Source organism: Monodelphis domestica, chromosome 1 (assembly GCF_027887165.1).
Source record: "Monodelphis domestica isolate mMonDom1 chromosome 1, mMonDom1.pri, whole genome shotgun sequence".
In the NCBI taxonomy this organism is placed as follows: Eukaryota; Metazoa; Chordata; class Mammalia; order Didelphimorphia; family Didelphidae; genus Monodelphis; species Monodelphis domestica.
In genome coordinates, this window is record NC_077227.1 from 439,169,984 (window position 1) to 439,190,107 (window position 20,124).

Here is a 20,124-nt window from a genome sequence, read left to right on the forward strand (position 1 = left end):
GCATGGTGCTGGAGAAGACAGCAATACTCATATGCAGCTCAGTTTAGCTCTCCAGAAAGAAGTATCATGCATGCACCATATAGGCTTCATAATTCTTAAATGACATTTTAGTTTTGTGTTATGCCAATACCTTTATAGAACCAAAGCCACAACTGAGAAACATATGTGTGCCTTATTTCATTGACACGGATGACACATTTCATGAGGGGCCACCACTGGTACTGGAGCATGTGGCAATATGATCTAGTCACATGTGGTTTATTTCTGGCCTTTAGGTTTTCAAAACAGTCAAATGACTTCATGCCTGAAACATTGAAGAGGCCCTAGATGAAAAGTTATTGTAAACTCTTAGAAGTTGCATCCTGTATTTTCATCTGGATCTGTGATGCTTCTTTTATCTTGCTAAAGTTCTTTTCCTAGAATCACAGGGTTTCACAGTAGGAAAGGGACTTCAGAAGTCATCTAGTTAAGCTCATACCAAAAAAGGATCTCCACTACATCACTCCAGTGATAATCCAGACTTTTCTTGAAGACCTCCAAAGAGGAGGAACTCATTACCTCCTGAGGCAGTCCTTTCCACTTCCAGTAGTCATTAGTTTTTAGAAAGTTTCCCCACTATAGCACACCTAACTTTGCCTTTTTGCAACTTCCACTAGTTATTCATAGTTTTTAAACCCATATAATGCATACATGGGATACTTAGCTCTTTAAGAAAGCCACCAGAGGGAGCTGGGCATGCAAGGGAGAGAAAGTAAAAGCAAGTTCACTTACTGAAAGTCTAACTGCTAAAGAGACTCAGAACAAGAGGTAGATTAAACTTATTGTCATTGTTGACTTTATGGTATCATTCAGCTCATGGAGGGGAAATTTGTGGCTCTCAATTAAATTCACCTTTTGATAATTTCACCTTGCAGAGGAAAATTTTCCAAAAGAAAGCACCTGCTGATTACCTTTCATTCAGATCAACAGTGCAGAAGGGCAAATATATCACATCAGAATAGTGGATACTGTTATCAAGACCACCTCTACTGTGTGAACTCAGTCAAATGCTCAAATCTTTCTCAGCTGACATTATCTGAGAAAGAATGAAGCTAGGGAGATTGCTGAAGGTATATATTCTATAGCTTAAAGTCATCTAGAGTGGCTAAGGATGGAAGGTTGAAGAGATTGCTAGGAATGCTAGGCTGTTGTACATTGGTCATTGGATGAGCAATGACTAGAAGAATTTCTGATTGAACTGAAAGATCCTTAGGTCTTTGTGAGGAGCAAAGCCTAAGGTTCCATTTTTTATTGTTTTCTTCTTTAAATGTCTTTTCTTTTCCTCATGTCTCTTTTTCTGAATCTTAATATTTCTCTTCCTCTCTTCCTTCTTTTCAGTTTTCTACTTTTCTACCTTAATCAGTTTACCATTATTTGTTAAATAGTTTCATGCTTTATGTTCTTTATTGTATATCCTTCTTTACTTCTATGGATCCATGATTGCATTCATTGGGGGGGGGGGGGTTATATCATGTGGAATTCTTGTCCTCCATGGGGCTTCTGTAAAAGATCAATTAAAAGGAGTAGCACGTTGACATTCACTCTAACGCCATTAAATCTTTCATGAATATTAATTTAGTGCAAGGGCTGTCCTTGTATCATTAGATGATTCAAAGTCTCACCTTTAAAGAAAACCTTATATGTCCCTGGACGGTGTCTTTTATACCCCTTCTTATGTGTAAGCTATCATTGGAAACTTGTTACAGGTAACTAATTCCTACCATGTGTTTTTCCATTTCCCTTTGGATCACCTGCAAGTCTAATTCTCTCAGATCATGATGGTTCATGATTTGCAGTTATATAGTAACATGAGAAAAATATTTATGTTAAAAGGAAGAGCCTTCGTGTAAGAAAGCAACTTGGAATCATTGGAAAGCAGCATATAATTTCTCAAATGTAATTCAGCTTGATCTCTTCTTAAACAATATTAAGCCAAGTTCATTATTTATCTGAAGTGCTAGTCCACAATATGTGTTGATGGACTAGTTCAATGGACTACCCTTTCAATTACATGTCATAATTAAGGTAGCATTATTATTCATTTTGTTTTTCAGATGACGTGGTATTAAGAGTAGACCTGAAGTTGCAAACTTCTTAGTTTGGTTTCAGTGTCAGGATGAAATGAGCCACTTGTAAGAACAATCAACAAAAGAAGGTTTACTTAGCTAAAATGTAGAAAGGGAATCAGTAAGGATATGGTATCATTTATCCCTAGAAAATGTGGGACCATCTCACCTCCTTATAGAAATACATCAATTCAATAGGACAGAGCATGGCTAGTCAGGTGCTCTTGGAACAAACACCAAGTTTGAGAGAGCCAGATTTCAGATAGCTGGGCTTTTTTATGCCCTTAGGTAACTAGGAAGTTTCATAAATGCGCCAGATGCTACCAGGAAGCTGTATTAAGGGGAGAATATAGTTTAATTGGATTCTGTGGATAGCTTTGTCATCTTTTAACAAGCCTCCATGATGGGTAGGGAGGAACACTGGTGGAATTTGGTCCTCTCACATATAATTATTTCCATATCTTTTGAATGACTACAGATCTTGCTGAGGAAGTCCTTACTTTACCTTAGTTTACCAAGGCTTGATTCAATTAGCATGGTTCTTTGGTTCTCATTTGAGAACCAAATTATCTGGAGAACATAATCATTTGTATAGGAAATCTCTCTTCTACTTGGACTTCATAGAAGATGTTTTTATAACACTTGTAATAGATGATATTGGAGGGTATATTTGATGGATACTAGATAACTAATGGATCAAGCAGCTATCTTTCTTTTGCCTACCCTCCTCCCTTTTATACCTCCCTTCCTCTTCTCTTCAGTTTCCCCTTCCCCCTTCTTCTTCAGCCTCCTTCTAAATCACTCAGGGTGAGCTATGATGTTTCAGAGGAAATACTCTTTTCTCTTCGTTATCTCAAGTAAGGATTTATTGGGGAAGAGGAAAGATAGAGGATAAGGTAAGAGGATTGGAGGTGTCCCTATTATCTACAGTGAATCTTAGGTTGGAGGATATTGAGAGAAATGGCAATTCAGTCACTAGCATGAAACAGCAAGTCAGAGAGAGATATATGGACTATTATCCTTCTTCTTCTGCCTTCAAATCAGCCAGCCCACCTCCAGCTTGATTATCCCAAGTCACCGGGATAAACCCAGCTTCTTCCTTCCACATCACCACCATCAGTCTAAAGACCAGAAAAAACAGTCACCACTGGGTTGGCTCCAAACTGCTTTTCCGGTCACATTCCAAATGGAATTTTCCTTTGATTGACAGCTGATCAATATCCAGCTGCTTGTCTTTTGCATGCATGCCTCTTCCACAGTTCCTCCCTTTTTTGTCTTAAAAAAATTGCAATTTTTAATGATACTTACCTTTTTTGTTATGTTTATAATTATCTAATTCTTAACCCTATACTATATTAAATATTCCTTTACCCTCTCAAGATAACAAATCCTAATCTTATTTTAGCTATTCTGTCTATCTAGTTCTATGCTAAGTTTTGGGTATAGGAAAATGGTTTAGGTAATAGGGATTGTACGTGAACATAGTTTTGACATAATAACAAATCATGGAACAATTTTAAACAATTCCAACAATTTCCACAGCATTTTGAATATGCAACTGTCTTATCTCCTAATGTGTATAAATTCAACTAAGTAAATTTTTCTATTACTAACAATTGCTAACCTACAATTATAATGTAATCTAACTTCTATACTTAAGTAGTTTTATGTCTGTCCCTACTTCCCTATGACTTTGAACAAATTTTCTAAGCTGTCCCTATAGTTAGTTATTAGAACATTAATAAATTATTCTAATATGGTTTGTTAGTACATTAGTATTTACATGTGTACATAGGTTGTATTATTGCAGATTTACATATGTACATCCATAATACATTGTTCTAGATTTCTGTGCAAATTCAAAGAAATATCTTTTTCTGTTTGAATTTTCCACAGAAATTTATATATCAGTGTGACTTCTGTGTTTCGCAACTATGCATATGTTGTATACTTACCCATTCCATGAGATATCTTCCTACATTATATTTTAGTGTAGCATGTGTATGTATATATGTGATGTTAACATATATGTTGCATTCTTACATAACCTTATGATCACAAGTCCAAACTTTCAAAGTCCTTCCATGTCCTTAGATATTGATTGTAGAAACTCTGTGTGTTCTTCAGCATCTGGTCAGCATTCCACTCTTGTCTTTTGTCACTCTTGACTGTAATCCTGTGTTCTTCAATTCAGGAACATACTGGAACAATAAGGAACATGCATGCATGTAAGGTTTTTACATGTGAATGTATGTAAGACTGAACTTTTCATTGTGCATGGAAGTACGCTATGAGTTCTTCATGAGTGCGTGTCAGAATTCATCAGTTATTCTTCATGTGTGGAAGTAAGCATTACATGTGTTTATCTTCATGAGTGGAAGTAAGCTTTACTTGTGTTCATCTTCATGGATGGGTGTAAGCTTTACACATGTTAATCTTCATGGGTGTAAGCAGTAGTGTACAAATTCTTAGAATTTTGTCAAGAATATGAATTTGAAATTTTCTTATCTTTTTGATGTTTGAATTTTTCACAAAGAGATTTATTATATGTTGTCTTTAGTTATGTCTTGGAGATAGAATTTGGATATAATGTATTTCGTTTGGTCATGGAGTTATGTTTTCATTTGAAATAATTTTGTTAATTTCTTTTTGCTGTTACTATTGTAGGCAAAGAGTTTGTATAGAATATGTAGAGATTTTTCTATGGAGTTAAACTTTTAAATGCATATTTTCCTTTTACCTGTTTTACTGGCTGTATTTCCTTCTGAAGTTGTTATATTTGCTTCAGGGGTGCTTTCCTGTTATCATTTTAACATGTGCAATGCTCTCTTGTCTATAATTTCTGTTGATACATACTCTCATGTGTGCTTTCCTTTGTTTTCCATAGGGACTGTTATTTATTGTTGATTATTTTCCTAGGGCTACTCAACATTATGGGTGTGATTTTACATGTGAAGCATGGAACCATGGATCTCTTTGATCAACCTTTTTAGCTGTTGGGGTTGTCATTATGACCGATGTTGGTCCGATCCATCTTGGTTCTATAGGAGATTCTCTATTAAAGAAAGATAGCTGATTGATCCATTAGTTATCTAGTATCCATCAAATATACCCTCCAATATCATCTATTATACACTAGAGAAAACCTTGGTCAACATGGGTCTTTCAGATCTGTACCTCAAATGACTTTACTGCTCAGTGGTGACTGAACAGCCCTGGCCATGTTATCATAGGATCCTGTAAAATTTTTATATATACATTAGAGACTTTGTTTTATGAGTTGCCATGGCCAAAGAATTCATCATCAAGTCACCATATAGTAAAGGAGGAACCCCTAGAGTCCTAAGGGGGAAGCAATGTAGCAGGCTGGCTTTCAGCTGATCAGGCTAAAGTTTACTTGCTTCATAAGATAGATATGAGGGAAGGTACTAGCAGTGGGAAAGACCTCTCATAGAAGGTGGCACTTGAGTTGGGTCTTAATGGGAGGCCAAGATTCCAAGAAGCAATGAGGTAGAAGAGCATTACAAGCATGGGAGACAACCAGCATAATGGCATAATGATGAAAGAAGAAGCAACATTCATAAGAAATAGTAAGCAGACCAATATGATTAGGCAATAGGATATACAAAGGAGATGAATATGTATAAAATATTGGAAAGAGAGTCCAGGTTGTGAGAAGCTCTAAATGTCAAAGGACTTTCTTTCTGATCCTAGAAGTAATAGATTACCATTAGAGTTAATTAAGTAGGTTGCAGGGGTGATGATAGAGCAAATAGGTGATGATCTACATGTTAGGAAAATCACTTTGATAGCTGTATGGAGGATGAGATGGGTGTGGGGAGAGATTTGAGGTAGGGGAATAGATAAGTAAGGGGAAGTATTGTAGGCAAGAGACAATGAGGACCTGAACTAGAGAGGTGAATGTGTGAATTGAGAGAAGGGGACCTATACAGGATCTAGGCTGGTTTTCAGAAAGACTCCCATTCTGTTGCTAGGATCATATTCAAAGCTTTTTTTAGCATGGTAGAATTTGTCAGAACTTATGATCTGCTGGCCTAGCCTTCAAGAACCCAGAATTACCTCTATATGTCTTATTTCAAGCTTACTTCACATTTATATAGCAGCTTTACCCTAAGCACTTGAGAATCAATCTTCAAGATATCTGAGTGAGAATCAAAGAAGGATTTTGTGGAGGAAAAATATTTTGATATCAATATTCTACCAGTGTTTGTATGGGTATGAGTTATGGTACCATTAGAGTCTAAGAAGAATTCAAAATAAGTATCATACAGGACAATGAAGAAGAAGGCATATAGTGTGTATGAGCAGGTACAACATATAACAAACAAGGAATTTCAAGGAAAAACCAGAGTAAAAATTGTCATCAAAGTATGATTGAAAAAGATGGCCTGGCAAGTGACAAGGGATAAATGGTGGACAGTTTTATATACTATACCAGTATCCTCATATTATTGGGGGAAAGCTGGGAAGGCCTCTAGTTCACTGAATAGGCTCTCTGTGGCAAATTTGTGGGAGGGATGATCAAGAACCACACAAAATCAATAGACATATGGCTTGGGATTTGTATTGTTACAGAGAACAATTATGAGCTAGATCACAGAACTATTTGCATATAAGAGATCCGTTTGAAGAGAACCTGTAATGCTCCATTTAGTTCTACCAAATCAAATACTTTTAATTAATTATAATAGACACAGGAGAAGCTTATGTTCTCTACATTTTTTAGTTGTATGAATAGAAAGATATGGTCAGCTCTAGAAAATTGGCTTTTTCTTTTAAAAGTATGATTACTCCTTTTAGATATTTTAATGAAAGAGATCTTCACTGGCCAGCCTAATAGATTTTATAAAGATGAGAACATGGATGAGTCCACAGCTGCTGAGGTCTTCTTGTTCACCCTTTTCTGACAATATGAATTATCTGATTTCCCCCCATTCTTTTGTATCTTCTCACTCAGTTATCTTGAAGATTGATTCTCAAGTGCTTAGGGGAAAGCTCCTATGTAAATGTGAAGTAACCTTAGAATAAGATTTTTTTTTCTCATCTTCCCAGCATTCTGGTTCTGGAAAATGCAACGGGCCATTAGATACTGCTGGATTCACCTTGAGAAATTATCCCAAATATTTATGACTTGATCCCAGTGGCCAGAACAGAAAAAAGTCCTTAGGGGAAATTTCTCTTTCAGACATAGTGCCAATCATTTCCTCCCCCTCACCCTACCTCTTATTTAAAAACTAGACAAACTGGGAATTATATTTGTATTTCCAGAGCTCTGAGGGAATGACTAGCTCAGCCAGAGGCAGTTAAATCATGGAGAAATACAAGGACGTTCTGAAGTCCTTTTCAGGTTTTCCATTTCACCATTCTTTCATTCAGCAAAGATTTATTAAGTGCTTGCTATATACAATGCACTTATTTCCTGGGGAGATATAAAGATGAATGAAGTAAGAGTAATAAGACAGGGACATGGATAAATATAATGTAAATGAAAATAGTCAATTCAATAAACACTAAGTACCTACTATGTACATGAAACTCTATTAGGTGCTAAAGATGTATAAAATTAAATTGGCTGGCTATTGGCTCTCCATTGCACATATCTGAAATGTTCTACCAACTCTGCTCTATTTATTGGAATTCTTAGGAATTCCAGTTCCAAGAAAACAATCAGATGACATTCCTTATAGCAGGCATTTCCCTAGCTGTTCATTTTTCCTTTCCCCTTGAAATAGTTTTTATTATTTTGTTTATTCTTTGCATTTATATATCTGTGTCTATACTGCCTTTCTACCTACCAACCCTCATAGAATATTAGCTCCTGGAGGTTAGGGACCATTTTGTTTTTGTCCCTGTATCTTTAGAGTCTAACACAGTGTCTTGTATATAATTGTTTTTTTAGTTGAATAGAAATAAAATTGTCCATGCCTTCAAGGTGTTTACATTCTATTAGAGTAAGTGGAATACAACACATATTTACATAAAGTACTATACAAAAGAATACAAAATCATTTCTAAGGGGTAGTAGCATTAATTACTGAGTTCAGAAGGAGAAAGTACCTGAGCTATACTTTGAAGGAAACCAGGGATTCCAAGAGAATGGTATAAAGGGAATGAACTGCAGAGAGGAATGTCAGTGCAAAGGCATAGATTTAGGGCATGAAATATTAACTCTAATGGAGAAAATGTGGAGGGAAGTAAAATGAAGTAAAACTAGAAAGATAGAACCAGTTTGTGAAGGGTTTAAATAACAAACAGAGGTATTTTATTTTAGAGGTTCTGGGAACCAATGAAGAGTTTTGAACAGATGAAGGACTGATCTAGTCTGTGCTTTAAGATTATATTAAATGGGCAACTGTGTGGAAGTAAGAGTGGAGATGGAAACAAGTGGAAATAGGGAGACCAATTAGAAGGCTCCTGCAATAGTGTAGGTGAAAGCTAACAAAGGTTTTTGAACTTAGGTAGATGCTTTCTGAGTGGCAATGGTGAGATGAAAATGAGATATTGTGCAGTAGAATCGACAAAATCTGCCAAGTGAATATGGAGGGTAAGTGAGAAGGAAGAATTAAGAACAACTCCAAGGTTAGAAACTCTGGGTGATAAGACACTAAAGAATTAGGAGAAATAATATATTTGCTATAATGAGTCTTGCATCAGATATGCTGAGTTTGAGATTCTGATGGGAGATCCAGATAGAGTTCTACAGCAGGTACTTGTAAATGCAGGACTGATGTTCAGGAGAGAAATTATGATTGGAGATTTAGATTTAGGAATCAACTACAAAGAGATGATAATTGTGTTTGGGGCACCATCATTGGACCCATAGGTCACTAAAGGAAAGTGTTATTAATGTAAAGGAGAAAGATAATGACCCAGCAAAATAGATTGAGAAGAAACAGATAGGGAGGAGAAAGAGAAAGAAGAAGACAAGGAAAGAGACACAGAGAGAATAGTATCATAGAAGCAAAGTAAAGAGAGAATGTATTTAGGAGGAAGTGGGAAGATGTCAGTATCAAGAACTATAAGGAGGTCAAGTAGGATGAGGAATGAGAAAAGGCCATTAGATTTAGCAGTGAAGAAAGCACTGGTAACCTTGGAGATAGCAGTTTCAGTAAAGTGGTAAGGTTGGAAGACATAGTCAAGGTGTGATTAGTGAATTAGAGATGGAATGGAAACAATAAGCATGAATGATCTTTTCTGGCACTCTGGCTATGAAAGAGAGATATAGGCCAACAGCCTGAGGGGATGTCAGGGTCAAGTGAAGGTTTTTTTTAATGGATTGGGGGAGATCAGAGCAAGTTCACAGGCAGCAATAAAGAGCCAGAATAAGAATAGATAGTAGAGAGAGACAGAGAAGATTGAATGATCGAAGGGCCAAGTTCCTACATAAGACTAGGAGGAAATAGGATCAAGACAACAAGTAAAGGAGTTGGGCTTGGCAAGGAGGAAAGAATAAGGAATAATGAAAAGGGATTTGGAGGTTTGGAATATAAGAGAAGAAAGAGCTTACAACAGATGATTTCTATTTTCTTATAAGTTTGTTAGAGAAGGACCAAAGAGGCCCAAACCAGGTTAAAATGTCATTGGAAAACACTGATAAAACAAAGTAAGAGAGATAATGTTAACATGTAGTTTTCTAAGTCAATATGTGGTCAGGCAGAGATCTTTATATTTGGATTAAGTTGCATTTCTATTTGAGATAGGCACCATTGATCTAGAATTCTCCCACTAATAATGAATTCACTGATCACCCAATCTGCAAGCATTTATTAAATGCCCACTATGTATCAAGGACTTTGCTAGGATTTGAGACACAAAGAGAGAAATGAAAAAGTCCCTTTATTCAAGGAACATATTCTATTGGGGAAGACAGCCTGTTCATTTATAAAAGCAAATACAAAATATATACAACATTAATAAGTCATTTTGAGGGGAAAAGACTATAACGGGGTAGGGTGAAGTTTCAGGAAAGATTTGTTATAAAAGGAGGTTCTTGAATTGGATTTTGAAAGAAAACAGGGATTTTAAAAGTAGATGAAGGAGTACATTTCAGACAGGAAGCCTTACAATGGCCAAGAGGCAGTAGATAGAGTATTACTGTCTAAGGAACAAAAAACAAGGCCATTTTAACTGGGCTGCAGAGTAATGGAAAGGAAGCAATCTATGATAAAACTGGAAAGTTAGGTTGTAAAAGGGCTTGGGCTTGGGCCCATGAGTCTGTATTTGTTTTTAGAGGTAACACTGAGACCAAGTTTAATGAGTTAGGAGCTAAGAATAACTTTAAGGTAATGAACCTGGGTTCTTGTTCAAAATGTATACTAAATTGTTGGTGATACAGGACTGGAGTTCAGTAGAAGAACTAGGGGAAGAGATAAAAATCTAGGAATCATCTACGTATACATGATAATCTTATGGAAGAAAATGAAGTCAGCAAGTGAGAGAATGTAGAGCAGGAGGTCCTAACCATTTTTGTGTCATGGACCCCTATGGTAATCTGGTGAAGCCTAGAGATTTCCTGTTAGAATATGCTTTTCAACACATAAAATAAAATATATAGGATCACAAAGGAAACTAATAATATTGAAATGTAGTTTTCAAAATATGTATAAAACAAAAACAAGTTTATGGATCCTAAGTTGGGAACATGCGGCATAGAGAAAAAAGCCTCAAGAGAGGGACTTGGAATGCTCCCACAATTAGGGAGTAGGATAAGAATGATAAAAATTTTTCTTGAATGATGAAGTCAGGGATTTCTGGGCCATGTAACCAAGAAGATGGAGGACTAGACATTTTCTCTGGTCCTCAAAAACTTCCAAACCTCTCTAAAAAAAGAATTCCTATACTAAAGATAAAGCAACTTCACCTATTTCTATAATGCAGGGCACCTGGAAACCAAAAGAAGGTTAAAAATCAAAACAAAATCCATCAAGTAATGCCTACATTGAACTCACTCAGTGCTCTACCCCTTCATCCCCAATTTCACCATATTTTCTCTAGCAAGGCTATTCTAGTCAACCTAAGGACCCGATTTAAGGGTTTCTAACAAAACCCAACTCCATATCTTATTCTTTCTTTACTCTTTCCTGTGCCATGGAAAATGGGACTTCAGGTTGCTAAAGTTTGCTGAGGCTATAATAGAGCACTCATGACAACATTCTGTGCTACAAAAAAATCCTGGAGAGCAGAGAAAAAAGAAAAAAGGTTGGAATCAGAGTTCAACCCTATACCCCACATTCCCCTTCTCCCAGAGTTCGGAGAATACACTCTAAACAGAAATCATCCCTTAGATGCAACTCTGAACTGCTAGGCCAGGGAAATGAGGAACAGAAGGAATAGGACAAGACACTGTGCGTGGGGAGCTATCTGGCACTCCACTAAGCCTCAAGGAAAGGACCCAGCATCCATCTAAGGCCAGTTCTGAACTCTCCAAAGTCACTAGAAGCATAAATTTAGGCTGGTGAACTTGCCAGGTATGGGAAGAAGCCAAGACAATTTGAGATCTAGCCTGGAAGGAAGCTATCATTAGAGGAAAGGAGGGAGTTAGAAAGTAAGCAATAGGGAAAAATGGGGTGTATGGGGTGCTCAGGGAGGGGTAATATCTCTGGTATGGAGGGCTTGTCGTGCCCTTCTAGGGCAGCTCTCCAGCCACTGACCCTCACCTGACACCCAGCTCTCACTTGTGGCTCCTAGTAGCTGCTAGCATGCGGCAGTGGCCACACCCTGGGCAACAGCTTCGACAGGCCGGCTAAACCTTGTGAGGGTAGCCATCGGGTCGACGTCGACCCCTGGTGAACCAGGGCTTTGCTTACCCAGCATGTGAAGACTGCTTCGGCGGAACAGGCGGAAGAAACCAACAAGAAGGTTCAATGGCTGAGATGGCAATGCAGCAAGGCACTGTGGAGTGCTTAGGGCATGATGGAGCACAAAAGACAACACGGCCATCCAATGCAGCTGAGGAAGTCTCCAGGTGTAACGACTTTTCGTGCCACTGGACCCAGGCTTCCAACGCCGAGAGAGTGGGACTGTCTCTGTGCATCGACTTTTCCACTTAAATCTTCATGCACAGGTGTCTTTGTGCACAAAAACACACAAAGAAAATCGTCATCCTCGGTTCGAGAGACAACCAACAATAGGGAAAAATAAAGGGAAGGGGGGAAAAGCTTTAAATTACCAAAGATCTGCAGAAGAAGAAAATTCAAAACCTTGAATATAAACAGACAAATCAAAAAAGAAAACTTTAAAAGCAGAAAGAAATAAGACCTCCCTATCAGCAAGTAAAAAGGTCAGGAATTTTTTGCAAAATAAAGGAAAATAATCTAGCACTTGATGAGATAGAGGGCCCTGTGGAATCTGGGGACAACATATGACCACAACACTATTCCTGAGTAGTTTAGAAAAGAAATGAGAATAATGAAAGCAGAATTTATGGCTTAGACAGTGAAAACAACTGGTAGAACAAAAAAACCTGAATCTGCGATGAAAAGTCTCAACAACTAACTATGAAAGGGAATTCTTTATTCTCTTTGTCTATTTTTAAGTTAATCAACCAAAAACTTAAAAAACCCCTACTTAACACTAAGTAAAAGAGTTCACAAGTCACTTACTAAAATGGGTGACAACTCCAGAAACTTGTGAATTTTTTGATAAGAGTTACACCCTCAAAGGATGAGAGGTGGATCCCACAGATACCCTCCTCCCCTCCCTGGGCAATGCTAGGCAATTTGGAAGCTATGATTGGCCCCTGTGAAGAGAGAAAGGGACAGGAAGTGACATGGAAAAAGGATTATAAAAAAGTCCTGAACTTCATGTCCAGGGAATCTTTGACTTAAGTCTTTGGCTTGAATCTTTGGCTTGGAGCTTCATTTGGTGACTTGCCTCTTGGAAGTAGCTTTGGATTTGGACCTTGGCTTTGACTTGATACCTTGGCTCTTGGACTGCTTCTAGGAGGACTGCTCCTGGATCTTCTCCTTTGGACCTTGTCTTGGGTGAGTGAGTAGCTGGCCTTCCCTTCTTGGCTTCTGGAGAAATTAGTGCTAGAGAGGCTTCCTTTCCTGGAGGAGGCTGCTTTGTGGAACCTTTGCATAAGACACCAACAAGTCCTCTGGTTGAGGGTTAATTAGCCCTGCTGGGGCTGAGCCGGACACTCAGCAACGTTTAGTGTGATAAGTTAGACATTTTCTCAACCCTCTTCTTACATTTCTCTACCTTTACTCTTTTTACCTCTTTGTAAATAAAAGCTACTAAAAGTCACTTGACTTGAGCTATAATATTTTTTAATTGGTGACCACAATATTACTTTATAATCCTCATATTTTAGTCAAAGCCCTAAATTTTAATCTCTACATAACAAAGAGAGAACCATTGATTGGGAATGCAAATATCATAACATTTAAATTTAGTTTCTCTGATAAAAGTATTATATTTTTATGAGGTTTATTAAAGATTAAGAAATTAAAAAATACAAAATAAGAAAGCACATGCCTAGGCACAGAACCCATTCACAACCACTTACTCTACATCTTGCCTGCTAGGTAGAGAGCCAAGTGAGCCTAGAAGCGGAAGCAGAGAGTGAATAGGTGGTACAGTCAGTTTAAATCCCCATTTTGTTCTCAGCCCAGGTGGGTATCTCTGGTGAGATTTATAGGGAATTCTGGGAACTACCAACGACCTCTGGGAATTGAAGTCTGGGGTTCAAATCTCCATTTTTACAATATATAAAAATGAAGGACAATCTGGAAGAAGAGAAGCAAAAAGCCATAAAATTAAAAGAAAGTATTCTCTAGAGTCAAACAAAACATATTGACTTGATAGATAGGATGCATAAAAATGACCTAAGGATTATGTCTCCAAAAAGAATATTACAAATAAAAAATAATACATAGCAAGAAACAATATAAGAAAATTTCCACAATTTCTGAACACAGAAAATGAAATACCAATTGAAAGAATCCATAGATTACTTCCAGAAAAATATAAAAGGCTGTAAATTGCAAAACACCTAGTGTTTATTTTGGACAATTCAGAGTGATAAGTTCTCCAAGGGACCAGAAAAAAGACCTTCAAATACAAAGGAAATGGAATTTGAATTGCATAAGACGATTCTGCACCCACCAGAAAACACAGTAGGAAATGGAATAATGCATCTTGAAGAGCAATGGAACTCACGATATAACCCAAGATGAAAGTACCTTTTATATCTGAGTGGACATTTGAAAATGAAGAAGGTATTTGAAACATCCTAAGAAAGACCAGACCTGAAGAGATTATTTGCTTCTAGAATACCCCAGACAAAAGAAATGCAAGATGGATAAATGAATTCAGCAGCCAAAGGCAGAAACAGCAATAGAGTGTAAGCAGAGACCAGTATTTTTTTTTCTTAATATACACACAGAGACACAAGAGAAGGTAAAAATCAGGTGGAGGTAATAGTGGAGAGACTGACCTAGAGCATTATGGCCAGAATTCCAATGTCCTGCCTACAGGTGAATCAATATGTTTTTTATGGAGTTATGTTAACAAAATGGGAAACTACATGACAGAGAATAAGGAAGCAGGGGGATAGAGTGGAATGTGTGATGTGGCTGGGTCAAAATAAGGGTTAGCAATGAGAGGAATATGACCTTTGAGGTCTCTCAGAAAAGAGCCTGCAGGGGAATGGGTGAAAAGGAAGGGAGGCTTGAAAAAATAGGGGAAAGAAAGGTCTTGTTTTGGTGTTGAGAAGAGGTACGGATTTGGGAACTGGGGAGCTGGAACTCAGGGATGGGGAGCTGGAACATCATAGAGGCAACTGGCACCTAGGAGAATGGAAGGGCATGAAATTAGGGGGGGGATTTTGAGGCAAATGGAGAAAGAAGGGAACCAGGAAGAGTGTATATAGATTTATGATGGGCTACATAATCAAGGACATAGTGGGGAAGGGGTTCCTTGTCACAGGTCAATATCTTTTTTGTAAGCTGCAGAAGCTGGCATTTTTCTAGGAATGAGGCACAATGGAAAAGGGGAACCCACAAAGTAAGCTCTACAAGGGAGTGGCAGAAATTGCCTGGAGAAGAGAACCCAGATTGGATACCTCAGAAATTTTGATTCTATAAAGAATAGAAAGGAACTATAAAGCTTCCTCAGAGGGGAGAGAGAAGCTTTAAGGTAGGAAGATAGAGAAAGGATAGAAGTTTTAGATACCACAAGGGGGATGATGGAGTCGAATTAGAGATATGAGGTGGCAGGAATGAGTCTTTATTAATTATCAATGAGCCACAGCCAAGCTCTGATCAAAGGACCCTTCCGAAGGCTTTTACCAGTCCAGAGATCCAGATTCAATACCACAGAAGTTGGAGAGATGATAGAGAAAGATTAGAGATGGAACCTGGCCAAAGGCCAAAGGCCAGGCTCCAGCAAGGACAGGCATCAGTGGAAGCTAGAAAGGAGGAAGAGCAGAAGAGAGAGAGGCGGAGCTGGCTGAGGCCTATTTAATCTCTTTGATATGCAAATATACACAGTCCACAGGGATGATCATCATTGGTTAATGACAAGGTATAGGTGTGGTTTCTCTTAACCAGGTGAGCACAAAGAAACCTGTGTTCCCACCTAACCTGGGGGAAGCTGGGGTCAAGGGTCAGAGGCTTTCCCAGCCACGTGTAATACCGAGCATGCTCAAGACTGAGCATGCTCAAGACTGAGCATGCTCTCTTCTAAGGCAATCTGTATATACCAACTGTTTCCCTTGCCCATAGCTAGGGGTGGACTGCTACAAACTAGATAATTATAGGGGTTATGAACCAGAGAATGATGCTTTAGAGTAGACAGTGAGGATAGATAATGAAAGAGTAAGAGAAATCCTTTCTGGAAAGGGGCACACAAAAAATGAAGTTTAAAAAACTAATGAACAAGACTAGTAAAGGAGAAGAGAAAGGGGAATCTACTTTGACTGAGAGGAAAAAAGAGGGGGAAAATTAAATAGATAAAAGTAGGAAAGAAAAAAGAAATTGATAAGCAAAACTAAAGGGGTAACAAATGGGAGTGGGGATTAGGGAAGAGAGACAGTGGGGATAGGACCACCTTAAAAAACATTAAGATAAAGTAAATGAAAATTCATAATACAGGCATCCTTCCACATTGAGGGTATCCCAGCAATCTGGAACATTCAGGTAAAATTTTTTGGTCCTCCCTTAATGCCAGAGAAGAAGTCTGATTTTCTTCTTTTACTTTTATGGGATGTTTACAGTGCCTTATTGTAAAGTTATATGTAACAACATGTGCATTTTATGCATCTATGAGTTACTAAACTTTTTAAGATATCTCTATACTTGTAGCCTTTGTGTGTTATCTGCTGGCTTTCACATTCTTTTTACAAACTTCAACTTTTTACTTATTCTAACTTTAAAAAAGAAATTGTGTCTACTCATGGTATTAAAAGATACGGTATGTTGATATACAATATTATGCATATATTTTATGCATTTCTGAGTTTCTAAAATATTTATTTGTCATCTGCTATCTGTGGCTTCTGTAAAACTCCTCAAAACTCCCATTTAATTTCTTATATTGACCTCTAACATATTGAAACTGTGATGGGCAAAGTTGTGATATGGAAGGGATATTTGTACTGTATTTATAGTGGATGAGGGGGGATATCATAACTAGGAAAAGCCCACTTTCAGAAACAAATAAAGGAAAATATAAACCTAATTTATAACTTTAAATGTGAATGGATTAAATAATTTAACAAAATTAATTGTGACAGATTATATAAGAAATCAAAATCCCATAATCTCTTATTTATAAGCAACACATTTAAAAAATCAACAAAAACATAAAATAAAACTAAGGGAAGAGGAAAAAAAATGTGAATACAAAAAGGCAGGAGTGGCAAAAAATGCAACCTGATAAAGTAAAATAAAAAATTAAAAAAATTAAAAAGGAATAAACAAGGAAACCATATAACATTGAAAAGAATCAGACAACAACCAAAATCTGTAATAAACCTATATACTCAAAATGCCTTGGCATTCACATTTATAAAGGAAACATTAACTAAGCTACAGGAAGATACAGACAGTAATACAATAGTGTAGGAGACTTCAATATCTATCAGTTTTGGAGAAATATAATATTGAAAGATAAAAATATAAAACTGGACAAGTAGCTGAGAAACTATAGTTAAAGGTCTTAGAGCATCTTCTAAATGTTACAACAAAAGATTGTACATATTTCTTACTATCACATGGAACTTTAAAAAATGACTATTTATTAGAGCAGAGATACAGCAAACAAATGTAAAAAGGCAGAAAAATAAACAAGTAAATACCTCCTTTATAGAACATAACAAAATAAAAATAATTGTTGGTTCAGGGACCACAAAAAAAAAAAAACAACAAGAGACCCAAATAGAGACAACAATGAATTACTAAACAATGAGTGAGTCAAGAACTAAATCATATAAACAACTAATAATCGCGTTTAGCAATATGATTAAATATACTAGAATTACTAGAATGCAGCAAATATAGTTCTTGGTAAAAAATCATATCCCTACAAATACATATGAACAAATAGAAAAAGAGATCAGTGAACTGAATATTCATTTTTAGGAATTAGAAAGCCAACAAATTAATAAATGTGAAGTAAGCATAAAAGAAAAAATATTAAAAATTTGAAAATGAAGCCAAAAGTCATACTTCAGTGCTGAGAAGTGACTGAGATGAAAGGAAGTAGAGGTAGTGAGTGTTGTTGGGCCCCAAATATTCAATTATTACAAAAGACACTGAGGCAGAACTCTAAGCATGATCAATTTATTAGGGTTTCTGGTAGTCCCTAATTATTTGGGTCCAAGACCTTCCTCACAGTCAAGCACTCCTTTTCTCAGGGATCTGGGTATTTTATAGTTTTTGGAAGGTTATCAAAAATAGAATGGAGTATTATAATTCCAATGATTGGTCATCTTCAGAAATAGGGGAAACTCTCTGATTGGCTGAGGGTCATATATACCAATCATAACCATTTTGTCAGTAGGCCTTTTCACAGATGGTCAATTATTGATATCCTGTCATAAGACTTGCCATAGGTCATCAACCACAGGCCACCTCATTTGAGGCTTTCTACCTACAACTCCAGCAGAGGCAAACATCCAGTGTTTGGTCAGCAGTATCCTGGGGGAAAAGGAACTTGTGGGTGACAAGAAAGGTCAAAAGAGAGCAGTGACAATGATTCATAGGGATGAGGGGTATTGTTGCTACAATAACAAGCTTCAGGGTTAATGTAATATAATTCTCAATCATAGAGTCATATTATTTTGTCTTATAATCTAAAATGATATCACTAACAAATAAAATAACTTATATAAAATTTAATCTAACAACATACCTATCAATCTTAACTCTATTCAATCACTAATACCCATGAACTGAGTAAATCTTGATTAAATTGAGTAGGGGCAACAAAATTATTCTTATAGTATGGATAGCTTTTTCTAGGAATCTGTTAGGAGAGATAAAGGATGATAGCTTGGGGATGTCAAATGAAGGGTTGTTTTTTTGTTGTTCTTTGTTTTTTTAAAGAGAGATCTGGGTATATTTGTAGGGCTCCGGAAAGGAACCAGTAGACAAAGATAAAAGAGAAAAGGGATGATTATGGGGACAATCTGCCAGAAGAAATGGGAGGTAATGGGATCCAAGGGAATATGCAGAGGGAGTAGGTCTATCTGAAAAAGAGGTGATTATTCCTCAGGGACTAAAGTAATACAGAGAAGAATAGAGGTGTTAAGGGGTTTTAAGATCTAGAGAAGAAAAATAGTAAGATGAAGAGAAAAGATGTAAAGGGTGGTTTGGTTGTTGTCCTTCATTCTTGAAGAGGAAGGACCAAAATGAAATCACTATGTGCGGGTCAATGTATGGTGTTTCTAACTGTGACTAATCAGACCAATATGAACTTAGGAGGCTCTACCACAGGGCAGGCACCAAAAGTCCATATGAACATTTGGGATGGAGATGTCTCTAAATTCGCACATTTCAGGGTTGTTTTGAGCTACTGCAATTCTGATTTGTTCACAGAGCACAGCCCTTTCTTTGATGCAGGCACACCATGCAGTTCTCTAGAGATATCTTGAGTGTCCTTGTATCATTTCTTCTGATCTCCTTGCAAGCACTTACATTGTGTGATTTTTTTTGGTAAAATAGTCTTTTAGATGAACTTAAGTTTGTCATTCAAACAACATGGCCATTTCCTTGCAGTTGAGCTCTCTGCAGTAGAGTTTGAATACTTGGATGTTCAGCTTGAGAAAAGACCCCAGTGTCAGTTATCTTATTTTGCCAGGTGATCTTCAGAATCTTCTTAGGACAATTCAAATGGAAGTGATTCAATTTCCTGGCATGGCACTGGTAGACTTTCTAGGTTTCCTAGGCATACAGTATTCAGTACAACTGCTCTGTAGATCTTCAGTTTGGTAAGTGGCCTAATACCTCTTCTCTCCTACACTTTCCTTCAGAGCCTTCTATACACTAGTAGCTAACTTTGGCAACCCATCATCTATGCGTACATCCTTGGAAAGTACACTGCCAAGGTTAGTGAACTTATTCACAGCATTCAAAATTTCTCCATGTTATAACCGATAGTTCTAGCTATGGATGGCACAGTGCTGGCTGGTGGAGAACCTCTGTTTTCTTGATGTTAATTGTCGGACCAAAATTAGCACAAGCAGCAAAGAATCTATCCATACTCTGTTGCATCTCAGTCTCAGAGACTGCATTGAGTGCATAATCATCTTAGAACAGAAGGTTGTGTACCAACTTTCCACTTTGGTCTTGCACAGTAGAACACTAGGCTTAGAATCAGGAAAACTCATCTTTATGAGTTCAAATCTGGCCTCAGAAACTTACTAGCTCTATGATCCTGGGCAAGTCACTTAACTCTGCCTCAGTTTCTTCATCCATAAAATGAACCACAGAAGGAAATGGCCAATCACTATAGTACCTTTGACAAGAAAACTCGAAATGGAGTCACAAAGAGT